We start from the raw sequence: 20,094 nt of genomic DNA, 5'->3' as shown, positions 1-20,094 counted from the left end.
CTCCTTTTTGATATGATGACAAAAGGGGGAGAAATATTTAATAGATATGGAAAAGGAATCAAAATGAAAATAAAAAAAAACTCTTATGATGACCCAAAGATTGATTCATAGATTGATTTTGATGATCACAAAACCTTGAAGTATAGATACTAATGTTTATGTTGCAAGGAGAAAGATATTTATGTTGCAAGGAACATAGCAAGTTGGAAGAACACAAGAAGGCCTCTAAAAGCACTCAAGAAAAGTTGGAAGAAAGCTACAATTTATTGGCCCAAGCTTAAAGTTCAAAGGATTCAAATTGGAGGAGTAAAATCAAAAGAAAAATTCAAAAGAACAGTCTTCGAGTCGACTCCAGTGGAATTCGAGTCGACTCCAGAGAAGTATGAGTCGACTCCGGAGAAGTATGAGTCGACTCCTAGGAGTCACAGGCAGAAAAGTCAGAGAGCAGTTTTCGGGTCTGAGATTCGAGTCGACTCCAGTGGAACGCGAGTCGACTCCGATGGTTGGTAGGTCGACTCCGAAGAAAGCAAGAGTCGACTCTCAGCGGAACACAAGGAAAAAGTCAGAGAGCATTTTTGGGACTCTGAGATTCGAGTCGACTCCCGCATTGCACGAGTCGACTCCGAGACTCCGCGACCATCAACAGACAGAAAACCAAGTTACTGCCTCTGAGATTCGAGTCGACTCCCAGACAGCTCGAGTCGACTCCAAGGCAGCGCTACACCAAGATGGCAGAAGGTTGTGTTTCACAAACTGAGAGCCGAGTCGACTCCAAGGAAGTTCGAGTCGACTCCAAGACTGGACGAGCCAAAAGACAGAGGATCGGGAGTTCGGGGTCTGAGATTCGAGTCGACTCCCAGGACAGTCGAGTCGACTCGAGAGGACAAAATTCAAAATTGGATCCACGGACTTCAGTGGATGAGCCGACTCCGAAATTGCCAAGTCAGCTCCAGAAGTTGGCGAGTCGACTCCGGGTTAAGACGAGTCGACTCCCAGTCGAGGATGCACCATAATTCAAATTTGGAACAGTGGCCGAGTCGTCTCCAGTAAAGCACGAGTCGACTCCTGCAACAGGCGAGTCGACTCCTGATCGCGCGAGTCGACTCCGATCCCAACGGTAATATTGTCAGGAGGTGCAGACTGGTTCCAACGGCTATATTTTTGTCTCTAACGGCTATATTCTTGTTTCCACTCCATCTAAAGCTATAAAAACAAGAAGAGAGCTAGGGGAGAACTCATGGAAGTGGGAGAGATCATCTAGGAAAGAGATCTCAAAGAGATTACAAAGGAAATCTCCCACAAGCACAAAAGGGCCATCCAAAACGAAATAGAGAGAAGAAGAGCATCCAAGTGAATCCGAAAGCTTCCTCTCCATCCGCGTGCTGCCTCGGGGATCCTCTACTTCATGCCAAATCAGAGGAGGATCAAGTAAAGAAGAAGCCGAGCTCCTCCATCTTCAAAACTCGTTTGAGGGCTTCTCTTTACTCTATTTGTTTATATTGTCATATCTGCTTGTTTAAGAAGCTTTGATTTGTTTTTATTCCTTGTTTTAATATCTTGTAACTTGATTCAATCAAGGGATTGAATCAAGGGGTTAAAGGTTTGTTGGTGAGCCAAAGGGAAAACCAACGGTGTAAGGTTTGTTGGTGAGCCAAAGGGAAAACCAACGGAGATAGGTTTGTTGGTGAGCCAAAGGGGAAAACCAACGGAGATAGGTTTGTTGGTGAGCCGAGGGTAAAACCAACGTGTAAGGGTTTGATTGTGAGCCCGGGAAAACAATCGGGGTTGGTTCTAGTCGGTGAGCCTGGGAAAACCGACCGAGTTCGTTGTGCGCTCGTAAAAACAACAAGTTGGGTTGTGAGCTTGTAAAACAACCGACTGTAATCTGTAGGATTATAGTGAAATTCCCAAGAAGTCTTGGGGAGTGGATGTAGGTGCTGGGGTGCACCGAACCACTATATGTTTGCTGTGTTTGTAATGTTTTTTGTCATTATCTAACTCACACACTTACTCACTTAGATAAATTGCTTGCTTAACTATTATCCGCGAATTCTTGAGTTGCAAGCATACTCAATCAAGTCACATTCTATACATCAAACTGTCGCTAAGTTTAACTTTCACTGCGCATATATACAACTTAGCATAATTAATCAAAAAGTGCTAGAAGTAGCTTAAAAGTTTTAAAAGACCCAATTCACCCCCCCCCCCTCTTGGGTTGTATCTACTGGGCAACAAGTGGTATCAGAGCAGGTGCTCTAAGTTTAATTATTGATCTCACGATCAAGAGCCAAAGATCATGACAAGTCAAATAGATAGTTTTCTAGGAGAAGGACAATCAATTGATACACCTCCACTATTTAATGGCATAAACTATACACATTGAAAAATACGCATGCGCATTTTTATTCAATCACAAAACTATTATTTATGGAAAATCATAACAAATGACCTTCACACACTCTCACAAACTATTAATGAAAAGGACTTAGCACAATTGAACGCTAATGCTATGAACATGTTATATTGTGCTATTCAAGAAACGAAGTTTAATGAAATTTCTGCATGCTTATCTGCTAAGGAGATCTGGGATACTTTAGAAAATACTTATGATAAATCTCAGACTAGCTCACATGTGCTTCAAATATATACTAACAATGAGACTGCAGAAAAGGGTGTTGAATCTCCCTCAGTCGAGTCGACTCTCAAGTTCACCGAGTCGACTCCAATAAGGTCCGAGTCGACTCCGAGGCAAATCAGCTTCCTAAAGACAAAGAAGAAAAGGAAGCAAGAAGAAAGGAAGAAAGAGATAAAAAGGAAGAAAGCCTTGACCAAGAAAGAGTCAAGCCAGAAAATAAAAGTTAGGAGCGACAATGATGATATTAGCTCCAAGAAACTACAAGAGGTAACTGACTTGTGCTTTATGGCACAAGAAGACAAGGTAAAAACTGAATCTACTCTTACATCAAATAATTTTCAAGAAGAATTTTCTTATGATGAATTATTAAATGCTTTTCATGATTTGTATGGTGAATGTAGAAAATTAGCTGTAAAGAATAAAAATCTTAAGAAACTAAATCTGAAAATTTCAAAAGAAAGAAATTCTAATGATGAAATACAAGAGAAACTAAATTCTGAAAATGAATGCTTAAGATCATTTTCAGAAGAATTGATTCAGAAAAATCATAGCTTAATTAAAGAAAATCAAAACTTAAGCGAAGAAATTAATCAATTAAAATCTTGCATTAACAAATTCACCGTAAGCTCAGAAAGATTAAAAATGATGTTTGAAAGCCAACATGCTGATTTTGATAAATCAAAATTTAGCTTGACTCCTTCACTTAGCCATAAATCTCTAGAGAAAAAGGTTATCAATTTACCAAGCAAACCATTAAATAAGATAACTTATTTCAAAAATGAAAAGGATGGGAATAACAACTTTACCTATCGTTCTAGTATAATTAAATCAAATGGTAAAGTTATTACTATTAAACAGATATGGGTTCCAAAAGGAACCATATGTCCTAACTCTCAAGGACTCAAGCAAGCTTGGGTACCCAAAATGAGAAAATGAGGATGTACACATAGGTGTACCAAGGTACCCATGGAACATAAAGAAACTTAAAAAGTTATTAACAAAAAAAATAATAATAAAATCAGTAATTCTTGCATCTCATCATTATTTGTGCTTTAGTATTTGATATGATTTGCTAGTAGTGATCAATTTTGTGATATAGAAAATACTTTTGGAAATATAATCAAATCATTTCATTTTACTCACTAGTGGATAAGGTGCTAAATGATTAATCAACTTATTAAGAATAACTCTATGAATTCTCTATATGCTTGATTGAGAGTTTTTATCTATGGCATTATTGTTTATTGATCATAGATATGATAATGTGTACTTGGTATGCTTTTGAATATATGCACTATGAATACCAAGATTAAAGAAACCATATTTGGCATATGAAATCAGCTCATGCTAGTATGTACTTAATCTCAAAAGACCTTGCCATAGGCTTACTTAGATTATCCTCTTAAAGGTCAAAGTTTTACTATGCATGCTAACTAAGGAAACAAACAAAAATAATTTCTAAATCTAGAGATGTTGTTTCCAACACTAATTTTTCAAAAGCTTACATTAGCCTTGTTCTTGGCACTCAAATTGAAATATTTTCTGCATTGGCACAAACTCACAAAAAGCGATCAGATGATAAAGGTTTGCAAACTATGAATCACGGCATAGTTTTGAAAACCAATTTTTGTGTTAAGTTGTGCACAGAAAATAATATTGAATACAATTCTTTCTGCACCAAGAACACTATAGGTAAAATAGGATTAATAGAATCTTTGAAGAATTGAAAAAGGCAACGTTGTATGATAGTCATCTACTTAAAATGACTTTTAAAAGCTATCATCACTGCTTGTCATACATATGACTTCTATTAGATCTATCTTTGATGAAAACTTCTTTTGATCTTCTGAAAAATAGAAAACGAACTATTGCGTATCTCTCATATTTTTCAGTCGTACATGTTATGCTTGATATGTTCTCTTGAAAAATAATGCCAAATCTAATAAAGATATTTCTATCCTTGGATATCATTCATCAAGCAATGCATATAGAACATTCATGAAAAATTCTAGATGTAGAAGTATCAATTCATTTTATTCTTTATGAGACTAATGATCTATTATCAAAATACTAAAATCAAATTATATGGTTAAATCTTTTACATATAACAATCTGAAAAACTTGTTAATTAGAACCAAATTGGATTTTTCAGATATACACTTAATGATGACTACTAAAAGATTAAATCAAGAAAAGATGAAATAGATCGTGATAAGATTCTTGCATGATTAGAAGTAAAAATCACCTTTATCATTTGTTTGCTTTATAAACGTTATATCCTATCAAATGAGTGTGTAGAATGGACTCCTATGTGCTTACTTTATATATGTTAGATAACCACCATATTTAAAAATTACACATTACATATATGATAAAGCAATATGTGATTTAAAACAAGCATCAAAAGCTTGATATATAAAAGCTTAGGTAACCTTGTTGATAGAAAGTAATAGTGATAAATCTATGCATCAAAAAGAAGAATCTATGATATCTTGCTTGCTCATAGCACACATTGATGGCATCATTTTTGTTCTACCAATGAAAATTTATATGAATAGTTATATTGCAAAGTGAATTTGAAATATGATGAATGAATTAACATCTTCTCTCAAACTCCAATTAAGACAAACAGGAAAGGGGATCTTCATTGACCAACGTTAGCCCACAAGAAAACTCTTATGGAAGATTGGCGTGAAGAAGGTATATCTATGACCCCATCTTGTAGAAATTGTAAAGGATGAGCAAAGTAGATCTATTGTTTAAAGCTGTATTAAAGCATGATAGAATAATTATTTTATCATACAGCTAGTAGACCAGATTGTATGCTCATTATGTGACCTTGTGCAAGACTTCAATCTAACTTTAATTAATCATATTTTATTGATAACAAATACGTCATAATCTGAATTTTGATAGAAACAAACGCTTAAGATAAGTTGATTAAAACTTAGTTAACACATCTTATTGATAATTATCTTAAGCAAATAGAATCTAAACTAAATTGATTTGACCTTGATAAATCTGTCTATTGCCTCACATGCTTGTCCTTGAACTATCTTGGTTAATGAATCTATCTCTTTAGTTCAAGTGATATGTGCTTGCTTATATTTAGGCAATCTCTTGAGTAAAGTGACTCAACATGCAACTATTGTCATATCTTATATTGAGTCATCTAGTTAAAAATATATATGTTGGATGAATGCTTTGTATCTTAAAGAAACTAATGACCTTCCTTCAAGAAAGAAAAATGAGAAATTTCAACTTGAAGGATATCTTCATGTAAGATACACTAAAGATTCACATGCAAACAAGAGAGAGGATCTTCTTCAGCCAAAAGTTCACACATAAGAAATCTAGTTTGGCTTGAAGAACATATAATGAATAGGTAATTTAGATACCTTTCTCACAAATTAGTTGAGCAAAGTCAGTAACTTAAACCTTATTATGGCATGATTAAATTCTTTAATTATTAATTTTTGATATCATGTCTATATGTGTAGTGACTGACTTATACTTTTAGAAATTATTTCATGGTTTGCCCAAACTAAAATATATCTTTGCCTATATCATAACCATGAAATACACAAGTATATGCTTAAAATTTTGATGTAAAATAACTTGTGAGAAGTTATGAATCCTTGAGCACAATGAAAATGTTGTTTGCATAATATACATCTATATGATACATAAGATTATCTCTTTATTCTACTCTTTCATGTAAATTACTTGAGAATGACAAAAAGAGAGAGAGATAAAGAAAAGAAAATGGACATTGTTCAAGAGATGAAAAATCTGAGTAAAGGCAAGTACTTCAATCTTAAGGAAAAGCAAAACAAGCATAATATATTCGGCACATTTGGAAGGGATAAAATCTATAATTAATTACACTCAAACAGGGAGAGTTTGGAGTGAATATTTTAACCTTTCTATATTGCTCATCATAGGGATGGTGCCAATGGGGAGGCTAGTGGTAGTACCCGGCACTATTTGACCCAACTATTCGGTGTAGGGCATATTAGGGACGGCACAAGAGGGAGGCTAGTGGTAGTACCTCGTGCCCCTTCCCAACTCCACCGGATAGGGAGCAAATAGAGTATAGAGCATAAGAAAGTAAAAATGAAAGACAAAGTTAATAAAAGTATATAAGAAGAATCAAGTCAATTTTTTAAACACTTGAAAACATACTTTAAGGATGAACTCAGTGCAAGATTATATATAAATAGGGGGAGTTTATTTGAAAAGAATTGATTTTGATCCTTGACATTCTTGTACATAGTATTTTAATGCATGACTTAACACATGGTATATTTTGCATATGGTATGATGTCTTGATTTATTGATTCTCAATGTTTTGTAATGCTTCATCCTTGGACAATTTGTTTGAATGTTTGAATTGCTACATAACATCTTTTGTTTGGTTCTATTGAAAAGAAATTTCAGATTTGTCATTCATAATCATCTCTAAAATCTGAAAGTCGAATAAAATTGTAGAAAGGAGAAGAGAAGAGTATCTCTATTTAGGAAAAATAAATTGATTTTGATCTATCTTTCTAATTGCCTAACTTTGATACATAATGTTCTAATACTTGTTAAAATATCCTTATTTTGTAATAATTTAAGATGAGCCACAATGTGAAAGATACATATCTCAAACTATGACTTAAAAAGCCTCTATTGAAAATCTTTATGAAATTCAGAATATGATTTTGTATAAAAGTTTAAACTCCATATGATTACTAAATAAAATGTTAATGTAAGAAAAACAGAATTTATTTTGATCGCTCCGATACACTTCCGAAACATATCATTTCTTATCTTCAAAGTGTACTCATATTGGTCTAAATGGTGTGTCTTTCAATGATCTTGATTACAAGCAAATATTTTTAAATATATGACTTTATTTTAATATTTAAAATTTTATTGAGCTTCATGTGTACATAGCTGAAAAACTGTGATTAAGAAATTGAAGTTTATAAAATATATACCTCAATGATCATCTATATGTTTTTCCCTCCTACATTATAAAAGACTTCCATTAATATAGTGAATGATCTTAAAGCCTAGAAATATTTCACCTCACTCAAATGAGTCTAAAAGAAAGAAAATGTAAATGGTTTTGAAAGAAACTGAGCTTCAAATGAATCATTTTTGATTAATATTTCAGTACATTTTCTCAAAGTTGAAGAGGAAGCATACCTTGTTCTTAAAGGATTAGAAAGAGTAATTGCTACAAATTTTGAATAATACTAGATTACTCTACATTCTCGATGTCATAGAATTTCAGTGTTATTCACGTTTATCACTATAATCTGAAATTCAACAATTTAAAATGATTAAAGAAGAATGCATCTTTTGAGGGGGAGCTTTAGATATTCAGTATCCTATCCCAAAGACACTTTATTTTGATGCATGCTTTGAACTTTATGGATTGATTTTGATGAACCTCCTTATATTGCAAGACATGCTTTAATTACCTTGAGATGAGTTCTATAAAGGTTGTCTTATCTCAAACCTTGAGTCTTATGAAAATAAGCTGAAACTTATAGAAAATATATTTTTGAGATTGACAATTTTGTTGAACATTATCTTAGGATTCTAAACTCTTAAATGGAATGATCAATTGAGGGGGAGAAAGAAAATTTCAGAAGGAGAGGTCTTATGGAACTTAATTACATGAATCTATAGGAGAGGGAAAGAATACTAAATGAAAAGTGATCCTAATACTCTCCAATATGTATCATCTGAAATTTAAATCTGAAAATCTTTATGATACACCTTGAGGCGTGTTATTTGGTTAGTATATCTTATGCATCACTCATGAACCAAATTACAAATCTTGAGAGCCTCTAACTTAATGAAAAAGGGGGAGAATAACGTGTAATTGACTTGAACTTTAGAACTTAAATTGTGTGCCAATTCATATTGTTATGTATCAAATTGTGCTTACTTTCTACAGAGATAAAAGAAAGTCTCTAAAGAAATCATGTTGCATGATTTCATATTTTGGTGTTTGTGCCCCAATGATCTTATTATCATTAAAGAACTTTGAAGTTATTAAGACTTAATGATCCAACATGATGATGTGTCTTTTACATATATAGGTTTTGACCTGTTACTCTGAAAATTAATTAAATTGCTCTCCTGTTGATAAAACACTTAATAGATTGGGCAAAAGATCTTAAATGAACAAGCTTTCATACTTATTATTGAAGAGATGTTAGACTTCCATTCGTGCTTTTCATTGAATATCATTTGTGGTACTTCTTGAATTAACCTAAGAGAGATTCCACCCACACTTGATTAGAAAACTATCTGTGGTATCAAATTAGAAAACTTCTTGAAATCACATTCAATGTGTTCTGCTCTGAAATTATCTTAATTGGCTCTGATCTGTGCTCACTAATCTGATTCCAATATTATTGCCTTGAGTTATATGATTCATATTCTTGCAATAATTCAACATTCAAATCAGAGTACAATAAGGAAAAGAAATATTTGTGCTTAATGTTTCCCTATTTTTTTTTTTTTTTTTGATGTTGTCAAAAAGGGGGAGAAATATTTAAGTATATGCTTATAATGCTTTTTGTATTGAGTACAAATCAGCTTAAATTGATTGTGTTAAGCTGATTGAATCTAAAGCAGTATCATGAAGTATGTTTCAAATATATATGTTTTCTACTTCATGCAACTTAGCTATGTATTACTTCTAGAAAACAATATCTTTTATATTGCATATACTCCAAGTTTTGTCATCATCAAAAAGGGGGAGATTGATGACCCAAAGATTGATTCATAGATTGATTTTGATGATCACAAAACCTTGAAGTATAGATACTAATGTTTATGTTGCAAGGAGAAAGATATTTATGTTGCAAGGAACATAGCAAGTTGGAAGAACACAAGAAGGCCTCTAAAAGCACTCAAGAAAAGTTGGAAGAAAGCTACAATTTATTGGCCCAAGCTTAAAGTTCAAAGGATTCAAATTGGAGGAGTAAAATCAAAAGAAAAATTCAAAAGAACAGTCTTCGAGTCGACTCCAGTGGAATTCGAGTCGACTCCAGAGAAGTATGAGTCGACTCCGGAGAAGTATGAGTCGACTCCTAGGAGTCACAGGCAGAAAAGTCAGAGAGCAGTTTTCGGGTCTGAGATTCGAGTCGACTCCAGTGGAACGCGAGTCGACTCCGATGGTTGGTAGGTCGACTCCGAAGAAAGCAAGAGTCGACTCTCAGCGGAACACAAGGAAAAAGTCAGAGAGCATTTTTGGGACTCTGAGATTCGAGTCGACTCCCGCATTGCACGAGTCGACTCCGAGACTCCGCGACCATCAACAGACAGAAAACCAAGTTACTGCCTCTGAGATTCGAGTCGACTCCCAGACAGCTCGAGTCGACTCCAAGGCAGCGCTACACCAAGATGGCAGAAGGTTGTGTTTCACAAACTGAGAGCCGAGTCGACTCCAAGGAAGTTCGAGTCGACTCCAAGACTGGACGAGCCAAAAGACAGAGGATCGGGAGTTCGGGGTCTGAGATTCGAGTCGACTCCCAGGACAGTCGAGTCGACTCGAGAGGACAAAATTCAAAATTGGATCCACGGACTTCAGTGGATGAGCCGACTCCGAAATTGCCAAGTCAGCTCCAGAAGTTGGCGAGTCGACTCCGGGTTAAGACGAGTCGACTCCCAGTCGAGGATGCACCATAATTCAAATTTGGAACAGTGGCCGAGTCGTCTCCAGTAAAGCACGAGTCGACTCCTGCAACAGGCGAGTCGACTCCTGATCGCGCGAGTCGACTCCGATCCCAACGGTAATATTGTCAGGAGGTGCAGACTGGTTCCAACGGCTATATTTTTGTCTCTAACGGCTATATTCTTGTTTCCACTCCATCTAAAGCTATAAAAACAAGAAGAGAGCTAGGGGAGAACTCATGGAAGTGGGAGAGATCATCTAGGAAAGAGATCTCAAAGAGATTACAAAGGAAATCTCCCACAAGCACAAAAGGGCCATCCAAAACGAAATAGAGAGAAGAAGAGCATCCAAGTGAATCCGAAAGCTTCCTCTCCATCCGCGTGCTGCCTCGGGGATCCTCTACTTCATGCCAAATCAGAGGAGGATCAAGTAAAGAAGAAGCCGAGCTCCTCCATCTTCAAAACTCGTTTGAGGGCTTCTCTTTACTCTATTTGTTTATATTGTCATATCTGCTTGTTTAAGAAGCTTTGATTTGTTTTTATTCCTTGTTTTAATATCTTGTAACTTGATTCAATCAAGGGATTGAATCAAGGGGTTAAAGGTTTGTTGGTGAGCCAAAGGGAAAACCAACGGTGTAAGGTTTGTTGGTGAGCCAAAGGGAAAACCAACGGAGATAGGTTTGTTGGTGAGCCAAAGGGGAAAACCAACGGAGATAGGTTTGTTGGTGAGCCGAGGGTAAAACCAACGTGTAAGGGTTTGATTGTGAGCCCGGGAAAACAATCGGGGTTGGTTCTAGTCGGTGAGCCTGGGAAAACCGACCGAGTTCGTTGTGCGCTCGTAAAAACAACAAGTTGGGTTGTGAGCTTGTAAAACAACCGACTGTAATCTGTAGGATTATAGTGAAATTCCCAAGAAGTCTTGGGGAGTGGATGTAGGTGCTGGGGTGCACCGAACCACTATATGTTTGCTGTGTTTGTAATGTTTTTTGTCATTATCTAACTCACACACTTACTCACTTAGATAAATTGCTTGCTTAACTATTATCCGCGAATTCTTGAGTTGCAAGCATACTCAATCAAGTCACATTCTATACATCAAACTGTCGCTAAGTTTAACTTTCACTGCGCATATATACAACTTAGCATAATTAATCAAAAAGTGCTAGAAGTAGCTTAAAAGTTTTAAAAGACCCAATTCACCCCCCCCCTCTTGGGTTGTATCTACTGGGCAACATCTTAAAACAAATTGACAGATTTTTCCTCAAAAAACCAAAAATTTCAATTCAAAAATTTCAATGCACTAAAAGAAAATTCAGAGAATCAAAACAAAGTTGAATGCATATGTTGAGGGGGAGAATCTGAATTTTTAAGCAAAATCATTAAATATATATAAGCCAAACAATTGATTGCATGATATGAAGGCTTATATAATTCCAAATGAAAGGGGGAGCTTTAACTCCAAAATTTATTGTTTCACATCTTTCAAGTTTGGATAAATTAAAAAACCAGACACTTGAATTCATTTATAGATTTCATTTCCTTGTTTATTGAGCAATTCACTTTACATATACTCAATATTTTGTCATCATCAAAAAGGAGGAGATTGTGGAGTGATTGATTATAACCCTATTTGATTTTGATGAGCTCAAAGCATTTGAGTATATCTTTTGTTTACTAATAAATTCAATCGAGTGTTTCAGTGAAAATCTTGTCTAAGTGTTTCTAGATTTGGTTCAAGATATTTTGGATAAGTTAAGAAGTCAGTTTGAACCAAAGTCTGAGACTCGAGTCGACTCCGAGATATTATGAGTCGACTCCAAGCGTATCAGAAGCACTGGCACGGGCTCGAGTCGACTCCGGAACATTACGAGTCGACTCCGACTGAGAACAGACAGATGAACAGAAAGACAAAATTTAAAACCTGTCAGCGAGTCGACTCCTGAAGTGCGCGAGTCGACTTCGATGCTTACCGAGTCGACTCCGGAGTAGTTTGAATCGACTCCAGGGAGTTACAGACAAAAAGTCAGAGAGCAAGTTTCGACCCTGAGAGCCGAGTCGACTCCTGAGGAACGCGAGTCGACTCCGATGGTTGGCAGGTCGACTCCAAAGAAAGCGAGAGTCGACTCTCAGTTGTATTCAAGGCAAAAGTCAGAGAGCAGTTTTCGGACACTGAGATTCAAGTCGACTCCCGCAATGCGCGAGTCGACTCCGAGACAACGCGACCCCAAAAAGACAGAAGACCAAATTGTTGTCTCTGAGAGCCGAGTCGACTCCAAGACAGCTCGAGTCGACTCCAAGGCAGCGCTACGCCAAAAGACAGAAGATAGGGAGTTCGGGCTCTGAGCGCCGAGTCGACTCCCAGGACTGTCGAGTCGACTCGAGTGGACCAAGTTGAAAAATAGCTCCATGAATTCCATGGGATGAGCCGACTCCAAGAATGCCAAGTCAGCTCTAGTTTTTGGCGAGTCGACTCCGGGTTAAGTTGAGTCGACTCCCAGTCGAGGAGGTCACTTTAATTCAAATTCGGAACAGTTGCCGAGCCGACCCCAGAAAAGCATGAGTCGACTCCTGTTACAGCCGAGTCGACTCCAGATCGCGCGAGTCGACTCCGACCCCAACGGACACATTGTCAGGATGTGCAGAGTGTGCAAAACGGGCAGAAAAATGGGTCTAATGGCTAGTTTCCGTGGGGGATGGCTTAAATAGCCACAGAGGACTGTAGCAAGGCAGAGAAGTACCATTCCACTCAAAGAAATCAAGCATCCTTTCTCGGCAAACTGATTTCAACGGAAAAGAATGAAGAGGGCCATTAACTCCATTCAGCCGACTCTTCCCAGCATTAAAAGAAGTCTCCTCCTGCCTTCAAGTCTTCCAGATTTTCAAGAGGAGACCCAAAGTTCAAGAAGCCCTTCTCTTCTCCAACTCAAACGTGTTTGAGGGCTCTTAACTTTACTCTTATTAATATCGCTGTATATCTGCTTTCTAGAAGCTCTGTTTTTCTATTTGTCTTTGTTCTTTCCATCTTGTCCTTACTTGATTCAATCAGGGGATTGAATCAAGGGTATATAGGTTTGTTGGTGAGCCTAGGTTGAAACCAACGGTGCAAGGGTTCGATTGTGATCCCGGGAAAACAATCGGGGTGGTTCTAGTCGGTGAGCCTGGAAAAACCGACCGAGTTCGTTGTGACCTCGTAAAACAACAAGTTTGGTTGTGAGCTTGGAAAACAACCGGCTGTAATCCGAGGGGTTATAGTGAATTCCCAAGTGAGACTTGGGGAGTGGACGTAGGAGCAAGGGTTAGCTCCGAACCACTATAAAAACATTGTGTTTGTGATTGCTTGTGTCTCTCTCTCTTACTCTCATTTCACTCACAGCACATAGCAACTAATTAATCATCTTGCAACAGTATTAATTAGTCATCCACAAACGTTTTAATTGCAAAATTATTTTAAAACCCAATTCACCCCCCCTCTTGGGTTGTCTATCTGGGCAACAATTTTCAACTTGTTTGACAACTTATTTCCCTTTCCTTACTTCTCCCCCTTTTTGTTATCATCAAATAGGTGCATGGGAATAGACACAATAATTAACAAACATTTCAACTTCATTGATCAAAATGGAACATTGTAGTACAATAATGCCAAAACAAAAACAAATACAATGTTCCTCAATCAAAGTTCAGAGTACATGATCAACACAAAATACATATGAGAACTAGATACATATCCTAGGCTCTAAACAGAAATGCTAATATCAGCCTAGGGGGTATCTAATGGCTGTGATCTAGTCCTCATCCTCCTAGCATAAGTGGCGAGGGGAGGTCGAGCCTGATGGGACTGAGTCTGGCATGGAGCTCGGTGAGCTGGTGATCGGTTTTTTTCAATTTCAAAAATAAACCACGCAATAGCACGTATCCTGTAGGATAGTGATTACGGGTGTCGGTCCACAGGGATTGGAGAATAAGTTATTTTTCTTTTAAAAACAAATCAAGAAGAAGGATTTGCTAACTTGATTTAACTAAATTAATCTATGAGTACAAATTGAAATTTTATCAAAGTAAATAGATCTAGGGTTTGGAATCTACCACATAGCATTGCATCAAGGATTGTGTTCTTAATTTTTATCTTTTGGAGAGGCATGCAATTTTGGCTACAAGCCTTTTAAAATAAAAGCATACATAGTGTTAGGAAGATCCATCTTCGGTGTAGCATGAAGTGTCGACCTAAGTATGCTAATCTAGGATGCAGCACACTTCATCTTCCTAGGCATGGATCATCTTAGACTACTTTAGCAAATATGATTAGTAACTAGCATGCTCAAAATTTAAATATCATGAAGAAATATTTCATTGGAAATAAGAATTTAAACAAGCTCCAAAATAATAAAAAAGTAAGAACTACAATTGCCCTGATACTTTGCTAGGGCTTCATCCAGCCCTAGACTAGATGTTTAGCCGAGCATGGCTTCCGGACGACCTCCCATCTTCAAATGAAATTGAGCACCTCTCATTCTTCCCAAAATATCACAAACTCTTCTCTTTCCCCCCTCCTTTCTCCTTTTTTTATATATTTTTTTTATCTCTCCCGCTCGGTTTTCTTCTTCCTTTCCTTCACCGAAACAGGGGTTCCCCTGTTCTTCAAACCGAGCTCCCCCCTTTGGCACCGCCCCTCCTTCCTTCTTATATAGACTCCTCCTAGAAGCCAATAATGGATCGCGTGGAGAGGATCGTCCGGGGTGCTCATTCGGGAAGGGGGAATGGATCTCGGGCTGCTGAAATCTGGGGGAGAATCACGGGCGGCCGAGATGGATTGCGGACGGCAAGATGTTGCAGGTGTCTGTGCGAATGATGAATTGGAAGCGTTACGATTGGAAGGAGAGGCGGGGGATCCGGTCGCTGGCTGCACCCCGTGGAACTCGTGCTGGAACGGGCTGATGCGGAGCATTTGATTTCCGACGGTTGGAGCGGCTCGTTGATTGCAGCGAAGGAGTGATCACCGGCGGAGCATCCGGGAATGAAGACGACATCATGGCTGGATGCGGAAGGTGCCCGGCTGATCTCCCTCTTGGATTTGGCACGCGGATGATGGGGGATCGGGTTGTTGTGAGTGAGGCGGGATCACAGGAAGGTTTGGCAGCGGGAGGAAGCTGAAAAGGATAGGTAACGGGGAGGGGAAAGAAGATAAACAGTGGGATATCGGGAAGAAGAAGAAGATAAACAGTGGATATTCTTTATTAATTTATTTATTATTTGATTTATATATATACATAAATATATATATATTTGTAAAAACACTGTTCATATGAACAGTGTTTTCACGGGATACTGTTCATATGAACAGTGTTTCCAGTAATTCTTCCCCAAATTATTTTTATTTATTTTATTATTTTATTATTATTAGTTATTATTATTATTATTTTTTTGTTTTAAAATTATAAATTTTATATGAAGGCACGCAAGGCATTGGTTGGGAATTGACTTTGGGTTTGAGATGGGTCAGGATTGTTGATTTGCTTGAATTTGTTCTCGAGCCCAATGACATTTAATTCTTACTATACTGCTTCAGATTGAACTCAACCAGATCAGACCATGACTTAATAAAAGGGTTAATCAAATATTTTTCCATATAATTATAACTTTCAATCTAACCAGGACCAAAGCCCATTGAATTATACCCTTAGCTTGATTGCAACTCCATCAGGTTAATAATTCGGGTCAACACAATCTCCTCCTTATATGTTTTTATGAAAGATCTCAACCAGAAGAGAGACAAATTCAGAGTCTGTTTTAAGAAAAGTATTATTTACTTCTTACCATAATTTAAATTTATTTCATTGTTTATTCAATTTCATGGTAAAACAAGTAGTTATCCGTTTAAGAACATTGATAAGTGCTGGAAAAAGAATATTAAATTATAGATTAATCAGCACTTATCAGCTGGATGACTCTGTGCCGAAATCTCTGACTCAGCTGCCTGTGGCACAGATGGTCCATGAACCTCTCTCTCTCTCCGTAGAGCTCCTATCTGCTCTCTAAGATCACTGATCTCAGCAGTCATGATATCTAGTCTGCTCGTCAGCCCATCAGTGATAGTTCTCGCCTGAGCTGACATAAGCTCAGTCATCCTACTCCAAAACTCATCTGTGTCTCCCGCAGGAACAGATGACGAAGGTCCAGCCTCTGAAGGTGCAGTAGGATGATCCGTATGCTCCTCATCCTCAGGGATATGGTCTCCAATATCTGGTGCACCACCCTCTGGTGCATCACCCTGAATCCCTGCTCCAGCACGTACCCACTGCCCGTTCACCTTCTCATAACCCATGCAAATAAGGGTTCGTGCAGTGTATGTGTCAGTGAAAAGTAGATGCCTGGAGATCTCTCCCTCTACAGATATATCGTGCTGTCGGAAGATCAAGGTGAGTATCATACCATAAGGCAGGGAGACTCTGGAGTTGCATATCACCTTCCTCATCTGCCTCAGTATCATGGCCGGGAGATTCAGGGGAATGCCCTGAATAATATGCTCCATAACAACCAGATCTCGCTCTGAAATGAGATCAAATCTCCCGCTCTTCGGAAACAAAATCCGACCAATGAAGTTGTGCAACAACCTCATTTCCGTTGAAAGAGAGCTTGCTATTACATTTTTCGAGTAGTTGAAGTCTTCATTCTCAAGAATCAACTGCAAGGCTCTCAATTTATTTTCTGGCTTTTCTGGAGTTGCTCCTTCGCAGGGGAGATGAAGCAACTCACTCAAACTCTCTTCGGAAACTCGAACCCTAACTCCTCGAACTTCCGATATAAGCCCTCCCATCCCAGTTTTGAGGAAGGCATAGAACTCACGGACTAATCCCGGGTAAATCACCACATCTAGGGAGCAAAGATACTCCCATCCTTGCCTTCGGATCCATTCCCCCAAACGGAACCCTTCTTGATCCAAAAACTCGGAATGGATCCTTCTCCCCGTTGTAACCGGTCTCCCCGCAAATTTTGCAAGTTGTACTGAAGGGGAGGGAGGAGGAGGTGGCTCTACACGTGTCTTACCTTGCGGAGACACTGTAGATGGCTCTGTAGCTTCCCTATCCGCACGTGTGATCCGTGAAACTCTCCCGGATCGCTTGGCTACAGCTCTCTTGGGTCCCATTTCTCCAAGATCTTGATGTGATCTACTGTTTGGAGATGATTGGAGGAGATTTGAGAGTAGGGAATAGGGTTTTCGGAAGAGGACAAAGTGAAAACAGTGCCCTAGATAGCTCACGGGTCCCCCTTTTAACAGTGGGGTCCCGACGTTGGGTCGACTCAAGATTTTTCTTAGGTCGACTCAACGTTGGGTCGATCCTATTCTGGGTTGGGTTGACCCAAGTTCAGAAATTTTTCTTTCTCTTCCTTTTCCCTTCTAAAATTTTTTCTTGCTTCCAATCCTTACAAATTCTTTCTGGAACAATGATACATGAGTAAGGAATCTATAGATGACAAGTTTGACTCATGTTTCATGAGTTTTTAGAAATGGGAGGAGTGTATCATGAGACTGCTTGCTCCCTTTTATATCTCTTCAATGAAAAGGATCACATATTCCTAATTCCCTCCTAAGCATGCAAAATCTATCTTCACTCAAAGGTTTTGTGAATATGTCAGCTAATTGTTTCTCAGTACATACATGCTCAATACATATGTTTCCATTTTGCACATGATCTCTAATAAAATGATATCTTATTTCAATGTGTTTGGTTTTAGAATGCTGAACCGGATTTTTAGTAAGGTTGATGGCACTAGTATTATCACACTTTATAGGAATGTTATCTAGCTTAACTCCATAGTCCTCTAGTTGTTGCTTAAGCCATAGTACTTGAGCACAACAACTGCCGGCAGCTATATATTCAGCTTCAGCTGTCGATAATGCCACTGAATTCTGCTTTTTGCTAAACCATGATACTAAGTTATTTCCTAAAAATTGACATGTTCCACTAGTGCTCTTCCTATCTAATTTGCATCCAGCAAAATCAGCATCTGAGTATGCAAGCAAATCTAGACAGGAGTCTCTCGAGTACCATAATCCTATGTTTATAGTTCCTCTTAAATATCTAAGGATTCTTTTAACAGCACTTAAATGTGACTCCTTAGGATCTGATTGGTATCTAGCACATATTCCTACACTAAACACGATGTCTGGTCTACTAGCAGTAAGGTAGAGCAAGGATCCAATTAATCCTCTATAAAGCTTAATATCAATATTCTTTCCTTTCTCATTTTTGTCTAGCTTACTAGTAGGATTCATTGGAGTGCCTACTCCCTTGTGATTTTCATTCCCAAACTTCTTTAGTATTTCCTTTGTATACTTAGTTTAATGGATGAAGATACCTTCCTTAGTTTGTTTGATTTGTAATCCTAGAAAGAAACTTAGTTCTCCCATCAAACTCATCTCGAATTTTCCGTGCATTAAATCAGCAAACTCTTTGCAAAGATTATCATTTGTGGCACCAAAGATTATGTCATCTACATATATTTGTACCACTAGCAGATTTTCGTCCTTTCTTTTGAGAAAAAGTGTTTTATCTACATTTCCTCTACTGAAGTCATTATTTAGCAAAAATTTGCTTAATCGATCATACCAAGCCCTAGGTGCTTGCTTCAATCCATATAATGCCTTATGTAGTCTAAACACATTAAGAATGCACTTTTTACATCCATTTGATACAATTTGAAATCCATGAAACATGCAAAGGCTAGAAGTAATCTAATAGCCTCTAATCTAGCTACAGGAGCAAATGTTTCATCAAAATCTATCCCTTCTTCTTGATTGTATCCCTTAGCTACAAGTCTAGCTTTATTTCTTATAACTAACCCATTTTCATCTAATTTATTTCTAATGATCCATTTTGTTCCAATTACAGAGTTATGCTTTGGTCTTTCAGTTAATGTCCATACATTACTTCTTTTGAATTGATTTAATTCTTCTTGCATGGCATTTATCCAATTGGTATCTTTTTCAGCTTCTTCATAAGTCTTAGGTTCTAACTGTGAAACAAAAGCAAGATAATCATTTAAATTTCTAAGAGAGGATCGAGTTCTTACCCCTTGAGATGGATCACCAATGATTAAGTCTTTAGGGTGTCCATATGCATACCTCCATTCCTTTGGCAAGTTTTGAGATTGTGGTGGCACGCAATCATTTCCCTTATCTTGAATTGGCACGTCATCAAGATTTAACTTTTCAAAGTTAATAATTTCTGCATCATCATCAAGAATATTTTCTTTCCTAGCAGACTCACTATCAGACTCATCAAATATGATATTAACTGACTCTTCGACTATAAGAGTTCTTTTATTGAACACTCTGTATGCCCTGCTAGATGTGGAGTATCCTAAGAAGATACCTTCATCTGACTTGGCATCAAATTTACTTAGATCCTCCTTGCCATTGTTTAAAATGAAGCATCTACATCCAAATACTCTAAGATATTTAGCGGTTGGTTTCTTATTCTTCCAAAGTCATAAGGAATACTCTTGGTTATAGGTCGTATTAAAACCCGATTTAGAATATGGCAAGCAGTGCTTATAGCTTCAGCCCAAAAGTACTTTGGAAGATTTGACTCGCACAATATCGTGCGTGCCATTTCTACCAAGGTCCTGTTTTTCCTTTCAACAACTCCATTTTGTTGAGGCATTCTAGGTGCTGAAAATTGATGTGAGATACCGTTTTTATTACAAAATTCTTCAAAGTGTTGATTTTCAAATTCAGTTCCATGATCACTTCGAATTGCTATTAAGGTGAGCTTCTT

Source organism: Phoenix dactylifera, chromosome 18 (assembly GCF_051530095.1).
Source record: "Phoenix dactylifera cultivar Ajwa chromosome 18, Ajwa_hap1_PhDact_Kaust_v1.1, whole genome shotgun sequence".
Taxonomy (NCBI): Eukaryota; Viridiplantae; Streptophyta; class Magnoliopsida; order Arecales; family Arecaceae; genus Phoenix; species Phoenix dactylifera.
This window is presented reverse-complemented; position numbering follows the sequence as displayed.